The sequence below is a fragment of the Protomyctophum bolini genome (assembly GCF_963924005.1).
Source record: "Protomyctophum bolini genome assembly, chromosome: 3".
NCBI lineage: Eukaryota > Metazoa > Chordata > Actinopteri > Myctophiformes > Myctophidae > Protomyctophum > Protomyctophum bolini.
In genome coordinates this window covers 26,859,253-26,881,517 of record NC_137864.1, presented here as the reverse complement: position 1 = coordinate 26,881,517, position 22,265 = coordinate 26,859,253, and positions in this window count along the sequence as shown.

The following is a 22,265-nucleotide window of genomic DNA, read 5'->3' as shown; positions in this document are numbered from 1 at the left end:
AAAATTTCAAAAAACATGGGCTATAACCCATCGTTTTTGTCATTTCGTCATTTTTTTCAAATCCTCAAAAATGATGAAAAACGGCGCGCTATAGTATGCCGTACGATATGGGCTATAGCCCATAATCCAAAATGATGAGAAACGAGGATAACTTTTTTTTTCAAAATTTCAAAAAACATGGGCTATAACCCATCGTTTTTGTCATTTCGTCATTTTTTTCAAATCCTCAAAAATGATGAAAAACGGCGCGCTATAGTATGCCGTACGATATGGGCTATAGCCCATGGTCCAAAATGATGAGAAACGAGGCTAACTTTTTTTTTCAAAATTTCAAAAAACATGGGCTATAACCCATCGTTTTTGTCATTTCGTCATTTTTTTCAAATCTTCAAAAATGATGAAAAACGGCGCGCTATAGTATGCCGTACGATATGGGCTATAGCCCACGGTCCAAAATGATGAGAAATGAGGCTAACTTCTTTTTTTCAAATTTCAAAAAACATGGGCTATAACCCATCGTTTTTGTCATTTAGTCATTTTTTTCAAATCCTCAAAAATGATGAAAAACGGCGCGCTATAGTATGCCGTACGATATGGGCTATAGCCCATAATCCAAAATGATGAGAAACGAGGATAACTTTTTTTTCCAAAATTTCAAAAAACATGGGCTATAACCCATCGTTTTTGTCATTTCGTCATTTTTTTCAAATCTTCAAAAATGATGAAAAACTGCGCGCTATAGTATGCCGTACGATATGGGCTATTGCCCACGGTCCAAAATGATGAGAAACGAGGCTAACTTTTTTTTCCAAAATTTCAAAAAACATGGGCTATAACCCATCGTTTTTGTCATTTCGTCATTTTTTTCAAATCCTCAAAAATGATGAAAAACGGCGCGCTATAGTATGCCGTACGATATGGGCTATAGCCCATAATCCAAAATGATGAGAAACGAGGATAACATTTTTTTCCAAAATTTCAAAAAACATGGGCTATAACCCATCGTTTTTGTCATTTCGTCATTTTTTTCAAATCTTCAAAAATAATGAAAAACTGCGCGCTATAGTATGCCGTACGATATGGGCTATAGCCCACGGTCCAAAATGATGAGAAACGAGGCTAACTTTTTTTTTCAAAATTTCAAAAAACATGGGCTATAACCCATCGTTTTTGTCATTTCGTCATTTTTTTCAAATCCTCAAAAATGATGAAAAACGGCGCGCTATAGTATGCCGTACGATATGGGCTATAGCCCATAATCCAAAATGATGAGAAACGAGGATAACATTTTTTTCCAAAATTTCAAAAAACATGGGCTATAACCCATCGTTTTTGTCATTTCGTCATTTTTTTCAAATCTTCAAAAATGATGAAAAACTGCGCGCTATAGTATGCCGTACGATATGGGCTATAGCCCACGGTCCAAAATGATGAGAAATGAGGCTAATTTTTTTTTTCAAAATTTCAAAAAACATGGGCTATAACCCATTGTTTTTGTCATTTCGTCATTTTTTTAAAATCCTCAAAAATGATGAAAAACGGCGCGCTATAGTATGCCGTACGATATGGGCTATAGCCCATGGTCCAAAATGATGAGAAACGAGGCTAACTTTTTTTTCCAAAATTTCAAAAAACATGGGCTATAACCCATCGTTTTTGTCATTTCGTCATTTTTTTCAAATCCTCAAAAATGATGAAAAACGGCGCGCTATAGTATGCCGTACGATATGGGCTATAGCCCATAATCCAAAATGATGAGAAACGAGGATAACTTTTTTTTTCAAAATTTCAAAAAACATGGGCTATAACCCATCGTTTTTGTCATTTCGTCATTTTTTTCAAATCCTCAAAAATGATGAAAAACGGCACGCTATAGTATGCCGTACGATATGGGCTATAGCCCATGGTCCAAAATGATGAGAAACGAGGCTAACTTTTTTTTTCAAAATTTCAAAAAACATGGGCTATAACCCATCGTTTTTGTCATTTCGTAATTTTTTTCAAATCTTCAAAAATGATGAAAAACGGCGCGCTATAGTATGCCGTACGATATGGGCTATAGCCCACGGTCCAAAATGATGAGAAATGAGGCTAACTTTTTTTTTCAAATTTCAAAAAACATGGGCTATAACCCATCGTTTTTGTCATTTAGTCATTTTTTTCAAATCCTCAAAAATGATGAAAAACGGCGCGCTATAGTATGCCGTACGATATGGGCTATAGCCCATAATCCAAAATGATGAGAAACGAGGATAACTTTTTTTTCCAAAATTTCAAAAAACATGGGCTATAACCCATCGTTTTTGTCATTTCGTCATTTTTTTCAAATCTTCAAAAATGATGAAAAACTGCGCGCTATAGTATGCCGTACGATATGGGCTATAGCCCACGGTCCAAAATGATGAGAAATGAGGCTAACTTTTTTTTTCAAATTTCAAAAAACATGGGCTATAACCCATCGTTTTTGTCATTTAGTCATTTTTTTCAAATCCTCAAAAATGATGAAAAACGGCGCGCTATAGTATGCCGTACGATATGGGCTATAGCCCATAATCCAAAATGATGAGAAACGAGGATAACTTTTTTTTCCAAAATTTCAAAAAACATGGGCTATAACCCATCGTTTTTGTCATTTCGTCATTTTTTTCAAATCTTCAAAAATGATGAAAAACTGCGCGCTATAGTATGCCGTACGATATGGGCTATAGCCCACGGTCCAAAATGATGAGAAACGAGGCTAACTTTTTTTTTCAAAATTTCAAAAAACATGGGCTATAACCCATCGTTTTTGTCATTTCGTCATTTTTTTCAAATCCTCAAAAATGATGAAAAACGGCGCGCTATAGTATGCCGTACGATATGGGCTATAGCCCATAATCCAAAATGATGAGAAACGAGGATAACATTTTTTTCCAAAATTTCAAAAAACATGGGCTATAACCCATCGTTTTTGTCATTTCGTCATTTTTTTCAAATCTTCAAAAATGATGAAAAACTGCGCGCTATAGTATGCCGTACGATATGGGCTATAGCCCACGGTCCAAAATGATGAGAAACGAGGCTAATTTTTTTTTTCAAAATTTCAAAAAACATGGGCTATAACCCATCGTTTTTGTCATTTCGTCATTTTTTTCAAATCCTCAAAAATGATGAAAAACGGCGCGCTATAGTATGCCGTACGATATGGGCTATAGCCCATGGTCCAAAATGATGAGAAACGAGGCTAACTTTTTTTTCCAAAATTTCAAAAAACATGGGCTATAACCCATCGTTTTTGTCATTTCGTCATTTTTTTCAAATCCTCAAAAATGATGAAAAACGGCGCGCTATAGTATGCCGTACGATATGGGCTATAGCGCATAATCCAAAATGATGAGAAACGAGGATAACTTTTTTTTTCAAAATTTCAAAAAACATGGGCTATAACCCATCGTTTTTGTCATTTCGTCTTTTTTTTCAAATCCTCAAAAATGATGAAAAACGGCGCGCTATAGTATGCCGTACGATATGGGCTATAGCCCATGGTCCAAAATGATGAGAAACGAGGCTAACTTTTTTTTTCAAAATTTCAAAAAACATGGGCTATAACCCATCGTTTTTGTCATTTCGTCATTTTTTTCAAATCCTCAAAAATGATGAAAAACGGCGCGCTATAGTATGCCGTACGATATGGGCTATAGCCCATAATCCAAAATGATGAGAAACGAGGATAACTTTTTTTTTCAAAATTTCAAAAAACATGGGCTATAACCCATCGTTTTTGTCATTTCGTCATTTTTTTCAAATCCTCAAAAATGATGAAAAACGGCGCGCTATAGTATGCCGTACGATATGGGCTATAGCCCATGGTCCAAAATGATGAGAAACGAGGCTAACTTTTTTTTTCAAAATTTCAAAAAACATGGGCTATAACCCATCGTTTTTGTCATTTCGTCATTTTTTTCAAATCTTCAAAAATGATGAAAAACGGCGCGCTATAGTATGCCGTACGATATGGGCTATAGCCCACGGTCCAAAATGATGAGAAATGAGGCTAACTTTTTTTTTCAAATTTCAAAAAACATGGGCTATAACCCATCGTTTTTGTCATTTAGTCATTTTTTTCAAATCCTCAAAAATGATGAAAAACGGCGCGCTATAGTATGCCGTACGATATGGGCTTTAGCCCATAATCCAAAATGATGAGAAACGAGGATAACTTTTTTTTCCAAAATTTCAAAAAACATGGGCTATAACCCATCGTTTTTGTCATTTCGTCATTTTTTTCAAATCTTCAAAAATGATGAAAAACTGCGCGCTATAGTATGCCGTACGATATGGGCTATTGCCCACGGTCCAAAATGATGAGAAACGAGGCTAACTTTTTTTTCCAAAATTTCAAAAAACATGGGCTATAACCCATCGTTTTTGTCATTTCGTCATTTTTTTCAAATCCTCAAAAATGATGAAAAACGGCGCGCTATAGTATGCCGTACGATATGGGCTATAGCCCATAATCCAAAATGATGAGAAACGAGGATAACATTTTTTTCCAAAATTTCAAAAAACATGGGCTATAACCCATCGTTTTTGTCATTTCGTCATTTTTTTCAAATCTTCAAAAATAATGAAAAACTGCGCGCTATAGTATGCCGTACGATATGGGCTATAGCCCACGGTCCAAAATGATGAGAAACGAGGCTAACTTTTTTTTTCAAAATTTCAAAAAACATGGGCTATAACCCATCGTTTTTGTCATTTCGTCATTTTTTTCAAATCCTCAAAAATGATGAAAAACGGCGCGCTATAGTATGCCGTACGATATGGGCTATAGCCCATAATCCAAAATGATGAGAAACGAGGATAACATTTTTTTCCAAAATTTCAAAAAACATGGGCTATAACCCATCGTTTTTGTCATTTTGTCATTTTTTCAAATCTTCAAAAATGATGAAAAACTGCGCGCTATAGTATGCCGTACGATATGGGCTAAAGCCCACGGTCCAAAATGATGAGAAACGAGGCTAACTTTTTTTTTCAACATTTCAAAAAACATGGGCTATAACCCATCGTTTTTGTCATTTCGTCATTTTTTTCAAATCTTCAAAAATGATGAAAAACGGCGCGCTATAGTATGCCGTACGATATGGGCTATAGCCCACGGTCCAAAATGATGAGAAACGAGGCTAACTTTTTTTTTCAACATTTCAAAAAACATGGGCTATAACCCATCGTTTTTGTCATTTCGTCATTTTTTTCAAATCCTCAAAAATGATGAAAAACGGCGCGCTATAGTATGCCGTACGATATGGGCTATAGCCCATAATCCAAAATGATGAGAAACGAGGATAACTTTTTTTTTCAAAATAAAAAAAAACATGGGCTATAACCCATCGTTTTTGTCATTTCGTCATTTTTTTCAAATCTTCAAAAATGATGAAAAACGGCGCGCTATAGTATGCCGTACGATATGGGCTATAGCCCATGGTCCAAAATGATGAGAAACGAGGATAATTTTTTTTTTCAAAATTTCAAAAAACATGGGCTATAACCCATCGTTTTTGTCATTTCGTCATTTTTTTCAAATCTTCAAAAATGATGAAAAACGGCGCGCTATAGTATGCCGTACGATATGGGCTATAGCCCACGGTCCAAAATGATGAGAAATGAGGCTAACTTTTTTTTTCAAATTTCAAAAAACATGGGCTATAACCCATCGTTTTTGTCATTTAGTCATTTTTTTCAAATCCTCAAAAATGATGAAAAACGGCGCGCTATAGTATGCCGTACGATATGGGCTATAGCCCATAATCCAAAATGATGAGAAACGAGGATAACTTTTTTTTCCAAAATTTCAAAAAACATGGGCTATAACCCATCGTTTTTGTCATTTCGTCATTTTTTTCAAATCTTCAAAAATGATGAAAAACTGCGCGCTATAGTATGCCGTACGATATGGGCTATTGCCCACGGTCCAAAATGATGAGAAACGAGGCTAACTTTTTTTTCCAAAATTTCAAAAAACATGGGCTATAACCCATCGTTTTTGTCATTTCGTCATTTTTTTCAAATCCTCAAAAATGATGAAAAACGGCGCGCTATAGTATGCCGTACGATATGGGCTATAGCCCATAATCCAAAATGATGAGAAACGAGGATAACATTTTTTTCCAAAATTTCAAAAAACATGGGCTATAACCCATCGTTTTTGTCATTTCGTCATTTTTTTCAAATCTTCAAAAATAATGAAAAACTGCGCGCTATAGTATGCCGTACGATATGGGCTATAGCCCACGGTCCAAAATGATGAGAAACGAGGCTAACTTTTTTTTTCAAAATTTCAAAAAACATGGGCTATAACCCATCGTTTTTGTCATTTCGTCATTTTTTTCAAATCTTCAAAAATGATGAAAAACGGCGCGCTATGGTATGCCGTACGATATGGGCTATAGCCCACGGTCCAAAATGATGAGAAATGAGGCTAACTTTTTTTTTCAAATTTCAAAAAACATGGGCTATAACCCATCGTTTTTGTCATTTAGTCATTTTTTTCAAATCCTCAAAAATGATGAAAAACGGCGCGCTATAGTATGCCGTACGATATGGGCTATAGCCCATAATCCAAAATGATGAGAAACGAGGATAACTTTTTTTTCCAAAATTTCAAAAAACATGGGCTATAACCCATCGTTTTTGTCATTTCGTCATTTTTTTCAAATCTTCAAAAATGATGAAAAACTGCGCGCTATAGTATGCCGTACGATATGGGCTATTGCCCACGGTCCAAAATGATGAGAAACGAGGCTAACTTTTTTTTCCAAAATTTCAAAAAACATGGGCTATAACCCATCGTTTTTGTCATTTCGTCATTTTTTTCAAATCCTCAAAAATGATGAAAAACGGCGCGCTATAGTATGCCGTACGATATGGGCTATAGCCCATAATCCAAAATGATGAGGAACGAGGATAACATTTTTTTCCAAAATTTCAAAAAACATGGGCTATAACCCATCGTTTTTGTCATTTCGTCATTTTTTTCAAATCTTCAAAAATAATGAAAAACTGCGCGCTATAGTATGCCGTACGATATGGGCTATAGCCCACGGTCCAAAATGATGAGAAACGAGGCTAACTTTTTTTTTCAAAATTTCAAAAAACATGGGCTATAACCCATCGTTTTTGTCATTTCGTCATTTTTTTCAAATCCTCAAAAATGATGAAAAACGGCGCGCTATAGTATGCCGTACGATATGGGCTATAGCCCATAATCCAAAATGATGAGAAACGAGGATAACATTTTTTTCCAAAATTTCAAAAAACATGGGCTATAACCCATCGTTTTTGTCATTTTGTCATTTTTTCAAATCTTCAAAAATGATGAAAAACTGCGCGCTATAGTATGCCGTACGATATGGGCTATAGCCCACGGTCCAAAATGATGAGAAACGAGGCTAACTTTTTTTTTCAACATTTCAAAAAACATGGGCTATAACCCATCGTTTTTGTCATTTCGTCATTTTTTTCAAATCTTCAAAAATGATGAAAAACGGCGCGCTATAGTATGCCGTACGATATGGGCTATAGCCCACGGTCCAAAATGATGAGAAACGAGGCTAACTTTTTTTTTCAACATTTCAAAAAACATGGGCTATAACCCATCGTTTTTGTCATTTCGTCATTTTTTTCAAATCCTCAAAAATGATGAAAAACGGCGCGCTATAGTATGCCGTACGATATGGGCTATAGCCCATAATCCAAAATGATGAGAAACGAGGATAACTTTTTTTTTCAAAATAAAAAAAAACATGGGCTATAACCCATCGTTTTTGTCATTTCGTCATTTTTTTCAAATCTTCAAAAATGATGAAAAACGGCGCGCTATAGTATGCCGTACGATATGGGCTATAGCCCATGGTCCAAAATGATGAGAAACGAGGATAATTTTTTTTTTCAAAATTTCAAAAAACATGGGCTATAACCCATCGTTTTTGTCATTTCGTCATTTTTTTCAAATCTTCAAAAATGATGAAAAACGGCGCGCTATAGTATGCCGTACGATATGGGCTATAGCCCACGGTCCAAAATGATGAGAAATGAGGCTAACTTTTTTTTTCAAATTTCAAAAAACATGGGCTATAACCCATCGTTTTTGTCATTTAGTCATTTTTTTCAAATCCTCAAAAATGATGAAAAACGGCGCGCTATAGTATGCCGTACGATATGGGCTATAGCCCATAATCCAAAATGATGAGAAACGAGGATAACTTTTTTTTCCAAAATTTCAAAAAACATGGGCTATAACCCATCGTTTTTGTCATTTCGTCATTTTTTTCAAATCTTCAAAAATGATGAAAAACGGCGCGCTATAGTATGCCGTACGATATGGGCTATAGCCCATGGTCCAAAATGATGAGAAACGAGGATAATTTTTTTTTTCAAAATTTCAAAAAACATGGGCTATAACCCATCGTTTTTGTCATTTCGTCATTTTTTTCAAATCTTCAAAAATGATGAAAAACGGCGCGCTATAGTATGCCGTACGATATGGGCTATAGCCCACGGTCCAAAATGATGAGAAATGAGGCTAACTTTTTTTTTCAAATTTCAAAAAACATGGGCTATAACCCATCGTTTTTGTCATTTAGTCATTTTTTTCAAATCCTCAAAAATGATGAAAAACGGCGCGCTATAGTATGCCGTACGATATGGGCTATAGCCCATAATCCAAAATGATGAGAAACGAGGATAACTTTTTTTTCCAAAATTTCAAAAAACATGGGCTATAACCCATCGTTTTTGTCATTTCGTCATTTTTTTCAAATCTTCAAAAATGATGAAAAACTGCGCGCTATAGTATGCCGTACGATATGGGCTATTGCCCACGGTCCAAAATGATGAGAAACGAGGCTAACTTTTTTTTCCAAAATTTCAAAAAACATGGGCTATAACCCATCGTTTTTGTCATTTCGTCATTTTTTTCAAATCCTCAAAAATGATGAAAAACGGCGCGCTATAGTATGCCGTACGATATGGGCTATAGCCCATAATCCAAAATGATGAGAAACGAGGATAACATTTTTTTCCAAAATTTCAAAAAACATGGGCTATAACCCATCGTTTTTGTCATTTCGTCATTTTTTTCAAATCTTCAAAAATAATGAAAAACTGCGCGCTATAGTATGCCGTACGATATGGGCTATAGCCCACGGTCCAAAATGATGAGAAACGAGGCTAACTTTTTTTTTCAAAATTTCAAAAAACATGGGCTATAACCCATCGTTTTTGTCATTTCGTCATTTTTTTCAAATCCTCAAAAATGATGAAAAACGGCGCGCTATAGTATGCCGTACGATATGGGCTATAGCCCATAATCCAAAATGATGAGAAACGAGGATAACATTTTTTTCCAAAATTTCAAAAAACATGGGCTATAACCCATCGTTTTTGTCATTTTGTCATTTTTTCAAATCTTCAAAAATGATGAAAAACTGCGCGCTATAGTATGCCGTACGATATGGGCTATAGCCCACGGTCCAAAATGATGAGAAACGAGGCTAACTTTTTTTTTCAACATTTCAAAAAACATGGGCTATAACCCATCGTTTTTGTCATTTCGTCATTTTTTTCAAATCTTCAAAAATGATGAAAAACGGCGCGCTATAGTATGCCGTACGATATGGGCTATAGCCCACGGTCCAAAATGATGAGAAACGAGGCTAACTTTTTTTTTCAACATTTCAAAAAACATGGGCTATAACCCATCGTTTTTGTCATTTCGTCATTTTTTTCAAATCCTCAAAAATGATGAAAAACGGCGCGCTATAGTATGCCGTACGATATGGGCTATAGCCCATAATCCAAAATGATGAGAAACGAGGATAACTTTTTTTTTCAAAATAAAAAAAAACATGGGCTATAACCCATCGTTTTTGTCATTTCGTCATTTTTTTCAAATCTTCAAAAATGATGAAAAACGGCGCGCTATAGTATGCCGTACGATATGGGCTATAGCCCATGGTCCAAAATGATGAGAAACGAGGATAATTTTTTTTTTCAAAATTTCAAAAAACATGGGCTATAACCCATCGTTTTTGTCATTTCGTCATTTTTTTCAAATCTTCAAAAATGATGAAAAACGGCGCGCTATAGTATGCCGTACGATATGGGCTATAGCCCACGGTCCAAAATGATGAGAAACGAGGCTAACTTTTTTTTTCAAAATTTCAAAAAACATGGGCTATAACCCATCGTTTTTGTCTTTTCGTCATTTTTTTCAAATCCTCAAAAATGATGAAAAACGGCGCGCTATAGTATGCCGTACGATATGGGCTATAGCCCATAATCCAAAATGATGAGAAACGAGGATAACTTTTTTTTCCAAAATTTCAAAAAACATGGGCTATAACCCATCGTTTTTGTCATTTCGTCATTTTTTTCAAATCTTCAAAAATGATGAAAAACTGCGCGCTATAGTATGCCGTACGATATGGGCTATAGCCCACGGTCCAAAATGATGAGAAACGAGGCTAACTTTTTTTTTCAAAATTTCAAAAAACATGGGCTATAACCCATCGTTTTTGTCATTTCGTCATTTTTTTCAAATCTTCAAAAATGATGAAAAACGGCGCGCTATAGTATGCCGTACGATATGGGCTATAGCCCACGGTCCAAAATGATGAGAAACGAGGCTAACTTTTTTTTTCAAAATTTCAAAAAACATGGGCTATAACCCATCGTTTTTGTCATTTTGTCATTTTTTTCAAATCCTCAAAAATGATGAAAAACGGCGCGCTATAGTATGCCGTACGATATGGGCTATAGCCCATAATCCAAAATGATGAGAAACGAGGATAACATTTTTTTCCAAAATTTCAAAAAACATGGGCTATAACCCATCGTTTTTGTCATTTCGTCATTTTTTTCAAATCTTCAAAAATGATGAAAAACGGCGCGCTATAGTATGCCGTACGATATGGGCTATAGCCCATGGTCCAAAATGATGAGAAACGAGGATAATTTTTTTTTTCAAAATTTCAAAAAACATGGGCTATAACCCATCGTTTTTGTCATTTCGTCATTTTTTTCAAATCTTCAAAAATGATGAAAAACGGCGCGCTATAGTATGCCGTACGATATGGGCTATAGCCCACGGTCCAAAATGATGAGAAACGAGGCTAACTTTTTTTTTCAAAATTTCAAAAAACATGGGCTATAACCCATCGTTTTTGTCTTTTCGTCATTTTTTTCAAATCCTCAAAAATGATGAAAAACGGCGCGCTATAGTATGCCGTACGATATGGGCTATAGCCCATAATCCAAAATGATGAGAAACGAGGATAACTTTTTTTTCCAAAATTTCAAAAAACATGGGCTATAACCCATCGTTTTTGTCATTTCGTCATTTTTTTCAAATCTTCAAAAATGATGAAAAACTGCGCGCTATAGTATGCCGTACGATATGGGCTATAGCCCACGGTCCAAAATGATGAGAAACGAGGCTAACTTTTTTTTTCAAAATTTCAAAAAACATGGGCTATAACCCATCGTTTTTGTCATTTCGTCATTTTTTTCAAATCTTCAAAAATGATGAAAAACGGCGCGCTATAGTATGCCGTACGATATGGGCTATAGCCCACGGTCCAAAATGATGAGAAACGAGGCTAACTTTTTTTTTCAAAATTTCAAAAAACATGGGCTATAACCCATCGTTTTTGTCATTTTGTCATTTTTTTCAAATCCTCAAAAATGATGAAAAACGGCGCGCTATAGTATGCCGTACGATATGGGCTATAGCCCATAATCCAAAATGATGAGAAACGAGGATAACATTTTTTTCCAAAATTTCAAAAAACATGGGCTATAACCCATCGTTTTTGTCATTTCGTCATTTTTTTCAAATCTTCAAAAATGATGAAAAACTGCGCGCTATAGTATGCCGTACGATATGGGCTATAGCCCACGGTCCAAAATGATGAGAAACGAGGCTAACTTTTTTTTTTCAAAATTTCAAAAAACATGGGCTATAACCCATCGTTTTTGTCATTTCGTCATTTTTTTCAAATCTTCAAAAATGATGAAAAACGGCGCGCTATAGTATGCCGTACGATATGGGCTATAGCCCACGGTCCAAAATGATGAGAAACGAGGCTAACTTTTTTTTTCAAAATTTCAAAAAACATGGGCTATAACCCATCGTTTTTGTCATTTCGTCATTTTTTTCAAATCCTCAAAAATGATGAAAAACGGCGCGCTATAGTATGCCGTACGATATGGGCTATAGCCCATAATCCAAAATGATGAGAAACGAGGATAACATTTTTTTCCAAAATTTCAATAAACATGGGCTATAACCCATCGTTTTTGTCATTTCGTCATTTTTTTCAAATCTTCAAAAATGATGAAAAACTGCGCGCTATAGTATGCCGTACGATATGGGCTATAGCCCACGGTCCAAAATGATGAGAAACGAGGCTAACTTTTTTTTTCAAAATTTCAAAAAACATGGGCTATAACCCATCGTTTTTGTCATTTCGTCATTTTTTTCAAATCTTCAAAAATGATGAAAAACGGCGCGCTATAGTATGCCGTACGATATGGGCTATAGCCCACGGTCCAAAATGATGAGAAACGAGGCTAACTTTTTTTTTCAAAATTTCAAAAAACATGGGCTATAACCCATCGTTTTTGTCATTTCGTCATTTTTTTCAAATCCTCAAAAATGATGAAAAACGGCGCGCTATAGTATGCCGTACGATATGGGCTATAGCCCATAATCCAAAATGATGAGAAACGAGGATAACTTTTTTTTCCAAAATTTCAAAAAACATGGGCTATAACCCATCGTTTTTGTCATTTCGTCATTTTTTTCAAATCTTCAAAAATGATGAAAAACTGTGCGCTATAGTATGCCGTACGATATGGGCTATAGCCCACGGTCCAAAATGATGAGAAACGAGGCTAACTTTTTTTTTCAAAATTTCAAAAAACATGGGCTATAACCCATCGTTTTTGTCATTTCGTCATTTTTTTCAAATCTTCAAAAATGATGAAAAACGGCGCGCTATAGTATGCCGTACGATATGGGCTATAGCCCACGGTCCAAAATGATGAGAAACGAGGCTAACTTTTTTTTTCAAAATTTCAAAAAACATGGGCTATAACCCATCGTTTTTGTCATTTCGTCATTTTTTTCAAATCCTCAAAAATGATGAAAAACGGCGCGCTATAGTATGCCGTACGATATGGGCTATAGCCCATAATCCAAAATGATGAGAAACGAGGATAACTTTTTTTTCCAAAATTTCAAAAAACATGGGCTATAACCCATCGTTTTTGTCATTTCGTCATTTTTTTCAAATCTTCAAAAATGATGAAAAACTGCGCGCTATAGTATGCCGTACGATATGGGCTATAGCCCACGGTCCAAAATGATGAGAAACGAGGCTAACTCTTTTTTTTCAAAATTTCAAAAAACATGGGCTATAACCCATCGTTTTTGTCATTTCGTCATTTTTTTCAAATCCTCAAAAATGATGAAAAACGGCGCGCTATAGTATGCCGTACGATATGGGCTATAGCCCATAATCCAAAATGATGAGAAACGAGGATAACATTTTTTTCCAAAATTTCAAAAAACATGGGCTATAACCCATCGTTTTTGTCATTTCGTAATTTTTTTCAAATCTTCAAAAATGATGAAAAACTGCGCGCTATAGTATGCCGTACGATATGGGCTATAGCCCACGGTCCAAAATGATGAGAAACGAGGCTAACTTTTTTTTTCAAAATTTCAAAAAACATGGGCTATAACCCATCGTTTTTGTCATTTCGTCATTTTTTTCAAATCTTCAAAAATGATGAAAAACGGCGCGCTATAGTATGCCGTACGATATGGGCTATAGCCCATGGTCCAAAATGATGAGAAACGAGGCTAACTTTTTTTTTCAAAATTTCAAAAAACATGGGCTATAACCCATCGTTTTTGTCATTTCGTCATTTTTTTCAAATCCTCAAAAATGATGAAAAACGGCGCGCTATAGTATGCCGTACGATATGGGCTATAGCCCACGGTCCAAAATGATGAGAAACGAGGCTAACTTTTTTTTTCAAAATTTCAAAAAACATGGGCTATAACCCATCGTTTTTGTCATTTCGTCATTTTTTTCAAATCCTCAAAAATGATGAAAAACGGCGCGCTATAGTATGCCGTACGATATGGGCTATAGCCCATAATCCAAAATGATGAGAAACGAGGATAACTTTTTTTTCCAAAATTTCAAAAAACATGGGCTATAACCCATCGTTTTTGTCATTTCGTCATTTTTTTCAAATCTTCAAAAATGATGAAAAACTGCGCGCTATAGTATGCCGTACGATATGGGCTATAGCCCACGGTCCAAAATGATGAGAAACGAGGCTAACTTTTTTTTTCAAAATTTCAAAAAACATGGGCTATAACCCATCGTTTTTGTCATTTCGTCATTTTTTTCAAATCCTCAAAAATGATGAAAAACGGCGCGCTATAGTATGCCGTACGATATGGGCTATAGCCCATAATCCAAAATGATGAGAAACGAGGATAACTTTTTTTTTCAAAATAAAAAAAAACATGGGCTATAACCCATCGTTTTTGTCATTTCGTCATTTTTTTCAAATCTTCAAAAATGATGAAAAACGGCGCGCTATAGTATGCCGTACGATATGGGCTATAGCCCATGGTCCAAAATGATGAGAAACGAGGATAATTTTTTTTTTCAAAATTTCAAAAAACATGGGCTATAACCCATCGTTTTTGTCATTTCGTCATTTTTTTCAAATCTTCAAAAATGATGAAAAACGGCGCGCTATAGTATGCCGTACGATATGGGCTATAGCCCACGGTCCAAAATGATGAGAAACGAGGCTAACTTTTTTTTTCAAAATTTCAAAAAACATGGGCTATAACCCATCGTTTTTGTCTTTTCGTCATTTTTTTCAAATCCTCAAAAATGATGAAAAACGGCGCGCTATAGTATGCCGTACGATATGGGCTATAGCCCATAATCCAAAATGATGAGAAACGAGGATAACTTTTTTTTCCAAAATTTCAAAAAACATGGGCTATAACCCATCGTTTTTGTCATTTCGTCATTTTTTTCAAATCCTCAAAAATGATGAAAAACGGCGCGCTATAGTATGCCGTAGGATATGGGCTATAGCCCACGGTCCAAAATGATGAGAAACAAGGCTAACTTTTTTTTTCAAAATTTCAAAAAACATGGGCTATAACCCATCGTTTTTGTCATTTCGTCATTTTTTTCAAATCCTCAAAAATGATGAAAAACGGCGCGCTATAGTATGCCGTACGATATGGGCTATAGCCCATAATCCAAAATGATGAGAAACGAGGATCACTTTTTTTTCCAAAATTTCAAAAAACATGGGCTATAACCCATCGTTTTTGTCATTTCGTCATTTTTTTCAAATCCTCAAAAATGATGAAAAATGGCGCGCTATAGTATGCCGTACGATATGGGCTATAGCCCATAATCCAAAATGATGAGAAACGAGGATAACTTTTTTTTTCAAAATTTCAAAAAACATGGGCTATAACCCATCGTTTTTGTCATTTCGTCATTTTTTTCAAATCTTCAAAAATGATGAAAAACGGCGCGCTATAGTATGCCGTACGATATGGGCTATAGCCCACGGTCCAAAATGATGAGAAACGAGGCTAACTTATTTTTTTCAAAATTTCAAAAAACATGGGCTATAACCCATCGTTTTTGTCATTTCGTCATTTTTTTCAAATCTTCAAAAATGATGAAAAACGGCGCGCTATAGTATGCCGTACGATATGGGCTATAGCCCACGGTCCAAAATGATGAGAAACGAGGCTAACTTTTTTTTTCAAAATTTCAAAAAACATGGGCTATAACCCATCGTTTTTGTCTTTTCGTCATTTTTTTCAAATCCTCAAAAATGATGAAAAACGGCGCGCTATAGTATGCCGTACGATATGGGCTATAGCCCATAATCCAAAATGATGAGAAACGAGGATAACTTTTTTTTCCAAAATTTCAAAAAACATGGGCTATAACCCATCGTTTTTGTCATTTCGTCATTTTTTTCAAATCTTCAAAAATGATGAAAAACTGCGCGCTATAGTATGCCGTACGATATGGGCTATAGCCCACGGTCCAAAATGATGAGAAACGAGGCTAACTTTTTTTTTCAAAATTTCAAAAAACATGGGCTATAACCCATCGTTTTTGTCATTTCGTCATTTTTTTCAAATCCTCAAAAATGATGAAAAACGGCGCGCTATAGTATGCCGTACGATATGGGCTATAGCCCATGGTCCAAAATGATGAGAAACGAGGCTAACTTTTTTTTTCAAAATTTCAAAAAACATGGGCTATAACCCATCGTTTTTGTCATTTCGTCATTTTTTTCAAATCTTCAAAAATGATGAAAAACGGCGCGCTATAGTATGCCGTACGATATGGGCTATAGCCCACGGTCCAAAATGATGAGAAACAAGGCTAACTTTTTTTTTCAAAATTTCAAAAAACATGGGCTATAACCCATCGTTTTTGTCATTTCGTCATTTTTTTCAAATCCTCAAAAATGATGAAAAACGGCGCGCTATAGTATGCCGTACGATATGGGCTATAGCCCATAATCCAAAATGATGAGAAACGAGGATCACTTTTTTTTCCAAAATTTCAAAAAACATGGGCTATAACCCATCGTTTTTGTCATTTCGTCATTTTTTTCAAATCCTCAAAAATGATGAAAAATGGCGCGCTATAGTATGCCGTACGATATGGGCTATAGCCCATAATCCAAAATGATGAGAAACGAGGATAACTTTTTTTTTCAAAATTTCAAAAAACATGGGCTATAACCCATCGTTTTTGTCATTTCGTCATTTTTTTCAAATCTTCAAAAATGATGAAAAACGGCGCGCTATAGTATGCCGTACGATATGGGCTATAGCCCACGGTCCAAAATGATGAGAAACGAGGCTAACTTATTTTTTTCAAAATTTCAAAAAACATGGGCTATAACCCATCGTTTTTGTCATTTCGTCATTTTTTTCAAATCCTCAAAAATGATGAAAAACGGCGCGCTATAGTATGCCGTACGATATGGGCTATAGCCCATAATCCAAAATGATGAGAAACGAGGATAACTTTTTTTTTCAAAATTTAAAAAAACATGGGCTATAACCCATCATTTTTGTCATTTCGTCATTTTTTTAAAATCTTCAAAAATTATGAAAAACGGCGCGCTATAGTATGCCGTACGATATGGGCTATAGCCCATAATCCAAAATGATGAGAAACGAGGATAACATTTTTTTCCAAAATTTTAAAAAACATGGGCTATAACCCATCGTTTTTGTCATTTCGTCATTTTTTTCAAATCTTCAAAAATGATGAAAAACTGCGCGCTATAGTATGCCGTACGATATGGGCTATAGCCCACGGTCCAAAATGATGAGAAACGAGGCTAACTTTTTTTTTTCAAAATTTCAAAAAACATGGGCTATAACCCATCGTTTTTGTCATTTCGTCATTTTTTTCAAATCTTCAAAAATGATGAAAAACGGCGCGCTATAGTATGCCGTACGATATGGGCTATAGCCCACGGTCCAAAATGATGAGAAACGAGGCTAACTTATTTTTTTCAAAATTTCAAAAAACATGGGCTATAACCCATCGTTTTTGTCATTTCGTCATTTTTTTCAAATCCTCAAAAATGATGAAAAACGGCGCGCTATAGTATGCCGTACGATATGGGCTATAGCCCATAATCCAAAATGATGAGAAACGAGGATAACATTTTTTTTCCAAAATTTCAAAAAACATGGGCTATAACCCATCGTTTTTGTCATTTCGTCATTTTTTTCAAATCTTCAAAAATGATGAAAAACTGCGCGCTATAGTATGCCGTACGATATGGGCTATAGCCCACGGTCCAAAATGATGAGAAACGAGGCTAACTTTTTTTTTCAAAATTTCAAAAAACATGGGCTATAACCCATCGTTTTTGTCATTTCGTCATTTTTTTCAAATCCTCAAAAATGATGAAAAACGGCACGCTATAGTATGCCGTACGATATGGGCTATAGCCCATGGTCCAAAATGATGAGAAACGAGGCTAACTTTTTTTTTCAAAATTAAAAAAAACATGGGCTATAACCCATCGTTTTTGTCATTTCGTCATTTTTTTCAAATCCTCAAAAATGATGAAAAACGGCGCGCTATAGTATGCCGTACGATATGGGCTATAGCCCATGGTCCAAAATGATGAGAAACGAGGCTAACTTTTTTTTTCAAAATTTCAAAAAACATGGGCTATAACCCATCGTTTTTGTCATTTCGTCATTTTTTTCAAATCTTCAAAAATGATGAAAAACAGCGCGCTATAGTATGCCGTACGATATGGGCTATAGCCCATAATCCAAAATGATGAGAAACGAGGATAACTTTTTTTTCCAAAATTTCAAAAAACATGGGCTATAACCCATCGTTTTTGTCATTTCGTCATTTTTTTCAAATCTTCAAAAATGATGAAAAACTGCGCGCTATAGTATGCTGTACGATATGGGCTATAGCCCACGGTCCAAAATGATGAGAAACGAGGCTAACTTTTTTTTTCAAAATTTAAAAAAACATGGGCTATAACCCATCGTTTTTGTCCTTTCGTCATTTTTTTCAAATCCTCAAAAATGATAAAAAAACGGCGCGCTATAGTATGCCGTACGATATGGGCTATAGCCCATGGTCCAAAATGATGAGAAACGAGGCTAACTTTTTTTTTCAAAAATTCAAAAAACATGGGCTATAACCCATCGTTTTTGTCATTTCGTCATTTTTTTCAAATCCTCAAAAATGATGAAAAACGGCACGCTATAGTATGCCGTACGATATGGGCTATAGCCCATGGTCCAACATGATGAGAAACGAGGATAACCTTTTTTTTCAAAATTTCAAAAAACATGGGCTATAACCCATCGTTTTTGTCATTTCGTCATTTTTTTTAAATCTTCAAAAATGATGAAAAACGGCGCGCTATAGTATGCCGTACGATATGGGCTATAGCCCACGGTCCAAAATGATGAGAAACGAGGCTAACTTTTTTTTTTTTTTTTTTCAAAAAACATGGACTATAACTCATCGTTTTTGTCATTTCGTCATTTTTTTCAAATCCTCAAAAATGATGAAAAACGGCGCGCTATAGTATGCCGTACGATATGGGCTATAGCCCATAATCCAAAATGATGAGAAACGAGGATAACTTTTTCTTCCAAAATTAAAAAAAACATGGGCTATAACCCATCGTTTTTGTCATTTCGTCATTTTTTTCAAATCTTCAAAAATGATGAAAAACGGCGCGCTATAGTATGCCGTACGATATGGGCTATAGCCCACGGTCCAAAATGATGAGAAACGAGGCTAACTTTTTTTTTCAAAATTTCAAAAAACATGGGCTATAACCCATCGTTTTTGTCATTTCGTCATTTTTTTCAAATCCTCAAAAAAGATGAAAAACGGCACGCTATAGTATGCCGTACGATATGGGCTATAGCCCATGGTCCAAAATGATGAGAAACGAGGCTAACTTTTTTTTTCAAAATTTAAAAAAACATGGGCTATAACCCATCGTTTTTGTCATTTCGTCATTTTTTTCAAATCCTCAAAAATGATGAAAAACGGCGCGCTATAGTATGCCGTACGATATGGGCTATAGCCCATGGTCCAAAATGATGAGAAACGAGGCTAACTTTTTTTTTCAAAATTTCAAAAAACATGGGCTATAACCCATCGTTTTTGTCATTTCGTCATTTTTTTCAAATCTTCAAAAATGATGAAAAACAGCGCGCTATAGTATGCCGTACGATATGGGCTATAGCCCATGGTCCAAAATGATGAGAAACGAGGATAACTTTTTTTTTCAAAATTTCAAAAAACATGGGCTATAACCCATCGTTTTTGTCATTTCGTCATTTTTTTCAAATCCTCAAAAATGATGAAAAACGGCACGCTATAGTATGCCGTACGATATGGGCTATAGCCCATGGTCCAAAATGATGAGAAACGAGGATAACCTTTTTTTTCAAAATTTCAAAAAACATGGGCTATAACCCATCGTTTTTGTCATTTCGTCATTTTTTTCAAATCTTCAAAAATGATGAAAAACGGCGCGCTATAGTATGCCGTACGATATGGGCTATAGCCCACGGTCCAAAATGATGAGAAACGAGGCTAACTTTTTTTTTCAAAATTTCAAAAAACATGGGCTATAACCCATCGTTTTTGTCATTTTGTCATTTTTTTCAAATCCTCAAAAATGATGAAAAACGGCGCGCTATAGTATGCCGTACGATATGGGCTATAGCCCATAATCCAAAATGATGAGAAACGAGGATAACATATTTTTTCCAAAATTTCAAAAAACATGGGCTATAACCCATCGTTTTTGTCATTTCGTCATTTTTTTCAAATCTTCAAAAATGATGAAAAACTGCGCGCTATAGTATGCCGTACGATATGGGCTATAGCCCACGGTCCAAAATGATGAGAAACGAGGCTAACTTTTTTTTTCAAAATTTCAAAAAACATGGGCTATAACCCATCGTTTTTGTCATTTCGTCATTTTTTTCAAATCCTCAAAAATGATGAAAAACGGCGCGCTATAGTATGCCGTACGATATGGGCTATAGCCCATGGTCCAAAATGATGAGAAACGAGGCTAACTTTTTTTTTCAAAATTTCAAAAAACATGGGCTATAACCCATCGTTTTTGTCATTTCGTCATTTTTTTCAAATCTTCAAAAATGATGAAAAACAGCGCGCTATAGTATGCCGTACGATATGGGCTATAGCCCATGGTCCAAAATGATGAGAAACGAGGCTAACTTTTTTTTTCAAAATTTCAAAAAACATGGGCTATAACCCATCGTTTTTGTCATTTCGTCATTTTTTTCAAATCCTCAAAAATGATGAAAAACGGCACGCTATAGTATGCCGTACGATATGGGCTATAGCCCATGGTCCAAAATGATGAGAAACGAGGCTAACTTTTTTTTTCAAAATTTCAAAAAACATGGGCTATAACCCATCGTTTTTGTCATTTCGTCATTTTTTTCAAATCCTCAAAAATGATGAAAAACGGCACGCTATAGTATGCCGTACGATATGGGCTATAGCCCATGGTCCAAAATGATGAGAAACGAGGATAACCTTTTTTTTCAAAATTTCAAAAAACATGGGCTATAACCCATCGTTTTTGTCATTTCGTCATTTTTTTCAAATCTTCAAAAATGATGAAAAACGGCGCGCTATAGTATGCCGTACGATATGGGCTATAGCCCACGGTCCAAAATGATGAGAAACGAGGCTAACTTTTTTTTTCAAAATTTCAAAAAACATGGGCTATAACCCATCGTTTTTGTCATTTTGTCATTTTTTTCAAATCCTCAAAAATGATGAAAAACGGCGCGCTATAGTATGCCGTACGATATGGGCTATAGCCCATAATCCAAAATGATGAGAAACGAGGATAACTTTTTTTTCCAAAATTTCAAAAAACATGGGCTATAACCCATCGTTTTTGTCATTTCGTCATTTTTTTCAAATCTTCAAAAATGATGAAAAACTGCGCGCTATAGTATGCCGTACGATATGGGCTATAGCCCACGGTCCAAAATGATGAGAAACGAGGCTAACTTTTTTTTTCAAAATTTCAAAAAACATGGGCTATAACCCATCGTTTTTGTCATTTCGTCATTTTTTTCAAATCTTCAAAAATGATGAAAAACGGCGCGCTATAGTATGCCGTACGATATGGGCTATAGCCCACGGTCCAAAATGATGAGAAACGAGGCTAACTTTTTTTTTCAAAATTTCAAAAAACATGGCCTATAACCCATCGTTTTTGTCATTTCGTCATTTTTTTCAAATCCTCAAAAATGATGAAAAACGGCGCGCTATAGTATGCCGTACGATATGGGCTATAGCCCATAATCAAAAATGATGAGAAACGAGGATAACTTTTTTTTCCAAAATTTCAAAAAACATGGGCTATAACCCATCGTTTTTGTCATTTCGTCATTTTTTTCAAATCTTCAAAAATGATGAAAAACTGCGCGCTATAGTATGCCGTACGATATGGGCTATAGCCCACGGTCCAAAATGATGAGAAACGAGGCTAACTTATTTTTTCAAAATTTCAAAAAACATGGGCTATAACCCATCGTTTTTGTCATTTCGTCATTTTTTTCAAATCCTCAAAAA